This window comes from Zingiber officinale, chromosome 3A (assembly GCF_018446385.1).
Source record: "Zingiber officinale cultivar Zhangliang chromosome 3A, Zo_v1.1, whole genome shotgun sequence".
Classification (NCBI taxonomy): Eukaryota; Viridiplantae; Streptophyta; class Magnoliopsida; order Zingiberales; family Zingiberaceae; genus Zingiber; species Zingiber officinale.
The window spans coordinates 39,193,431-39,196,344 of NC_055990.1; positions in this window are offsets into that span (position 1 = coordinate 39,193,431).

Consider the following 2,914-nt stretch of genomic DNA (forward strand, 5'->3'; position numbering starts at 1 on the left):
TTTTTTTTCACTACTCTTACTGTCTTGTGTGTGTAGCATCAGCCATTAACCGATCTCATTGAATTGATGAACTTAATTAGCTTAATGGAATCAATTAACTAGACCAATTGGCCCCATTCAATCACCCAATTTGATTGATCCAGATGGATTGATGGGGTCATCTAGACTGCACGAGTCAACAAAAAATATAGGAAACTTAGCAAAACATATCAAACTTAAAAGATTACCAAACACAATCCAAACTTAATAATAAACATCAAACTTTAAAGTTATTAGTAAATCAATTCAAGAGCAAGAGAAATTAAAATGGGAGGATTAGACAAGCGGCAGAAACGGAGCCTAGAATTTCACATTACGGGAGCAAGAGAAGGAGAAACTAAAATGGGAGGCCCAAACAATCATTGGATGTAGGGACGAAATTTCATATTAGAATAGGCAAAAGATGTGTATTTATATTGAGAAAGGACAGTCGTGTCGTTGCTCTGCATTCGCTCCTCACTCGTCATCCATTTCTATACCTCTACATCTTTTACACTAAAAAGATGAGGGGACAGTCGTCGCAATCGCCCCACCTTGACTTCGGCCCTGATTGGATGATTGCCCAAAATAAGATGGGAATTCACTTGAAGAAGATGTTATTTGCGATCGGTCTGCTATCGGCGAGTGATGACCGAATGCTCACCCCTACCCTCATCCCCCCCCCCCCCCAAACTCAAAAATAGATTATATATATTTATTTGTCCATATCTTTTAAATTATTTTATTTTTTTATTTTATATTTAGAGTTTAGGATTTCTTAACTGTATTTTTAATTATCAATTTTGGATTCAATAATATAGTTAGTTTTTTTTTTATTTCTACATGGTATCAGAGCAAAGTTCTTTCTCTGACCTAATTTTGTTACTGCCCTGTGTTATTGCTTTTCGTTACCGTTGTCATCTCCTACTGCTACTATCGATTTTGGCGCCGACACCTTGTCTTACCGATTTTAGCGTTGACGACCTGTCCTGCCGATTTCGGCGCCGACGACCTGTCCTGCTGATTTCAGCGCCAACACTCTTTTCTACCGATTTCGACGCTGACGCTCTTTTCTGTCGATTTCGACGCTAACGTCCTTTGCTAGTAATTTCAGCGCCGACGCTCTTTTTTGTCAATTTCGGTGTTGACGCCCTATGCTACCGATTTTAGCATTGACTTCCTTTTCTACTGATTTCGACACCAATGCTATATGCTGTCGATTTCTACGTTTGACATCCTTTTCTGCCTTGAATTCCTTGTATGGCCATGAGTCGTCCTAACACCAGTTTTTAAGGATCTTACAAATGTGTATCCTTACAGTTTGGTTATTCTGAGCATTATTCGTTTTGTCATCATGCCTGGTCGTGCAGATGCTTCATGGAAATCTGATCCGTATATGTTGGAGCAGTTTCAATAGTTCATTGCTTCACAGCCCTCTTCCATGTCAGCTTCCTCTCATATAGTTTTGTCATCGTTTGGTATTTTAGGTATATCTTCATCCTTATGAATTTAGGACTCTGGTGCCTCCTATCATATGTCATCTAATTTATCATCTTTTGTTTCTTTTTCTCCCCGTTATCTATATCTATTGTGACTGCTGATAATACTTCTATGTCATTAGTAGATGTCGATTCAATTGTTATATTTTGTTTATCTCTTACTGATATTTATTATATTCCGAGTCTTACTTTAAATCTTTTTTCTGTTAGTCAATTATGTGAGTCTGAATACCTAGTCCCTTTTTCTTCATCCAATTATTATGTTCAGGATCTGCAATCTCAGAAGCTGATTGGGACAGGTCGTAGGCAAGGAGAACTCTATGTTTTAGATCAACTCAAAGTACCAGAAGTTATAGCTTTGAGTATGAATTTATCATCTTTTCATCTGAATCGTTCATCTTCTGATTTTTATTTATGACACTCTTGTGTAGGTCATATTTCAATATCTCGTTTGTAGTTTTTAGCTTCTACAGGAGTATTAGGACCTTTAAAAAGTTTTGATATTTTTATATTATAGTGGTTATAAACTGGCCAAGTTTTCTGTCTTATCATTTTCTAAAAGTCTTTCTTTTTCTTCTGCTCCATTTGATCTTATCCATTCTGATATCTGGGGACCCTCTCCTATTCCTACAAAAGGGGGGTCAACGTATTATGTTTTGTTTATTGATAATTGTGCTGGGTACAATTGGGTCTATCTTATGAAACATATGTTTGATTATCTTACCATTTTCAACAATTTCAGAGCTCTTGTGAAAACTCAACATTCTAGTGTCATAAAGTGTTTTCATTATGATTTGAGGGGTGAATACACTTCGAATCATTTTTCACAATTACTTACTTCTGATAGGACTATTCATCAAACCTATTATACAGATACTCCTGAATAGAATGGTATGGTTGAACGAAAACATAGACATCTTGTTGAAACAACCCGTTCATTTTTATTGTCTGTCAATGTTCCTAGTACCTTTTGGGGGAAGCAATCCTTACCGCTTCTCACTTGATTAATAGAATTCTAATTTTACACAATTTAGGCTTGTCACATTTTAAAAAATTGTATGGCCATGCTCCTCTCTATTCCTCTTTGTGTGTTTTTGGTTGTACTTACTTTGTCCTTCGTCCACATATCAAGCGTAATAAATTAGCCTCTCAGTCTACTCTTTTGTATCTTTTTGGGTTATGGTGTTACTCAAAAAGGATATCATTGATTTGATCCCGTTAGTCAAAAATTGTATGTCTCTCGTCATGTTGTGTTTCTTGAGCATATTCTATTCTAGCTAGTTCGCATAATATGACAAAGTCAGATCTACTTTGTATTGATCCTTTCAATACCGACACTGAAGAAGTTTCACCCACAATTCCTACTGGTAGCTCAACTAAATCTGGTACTTTGGTTC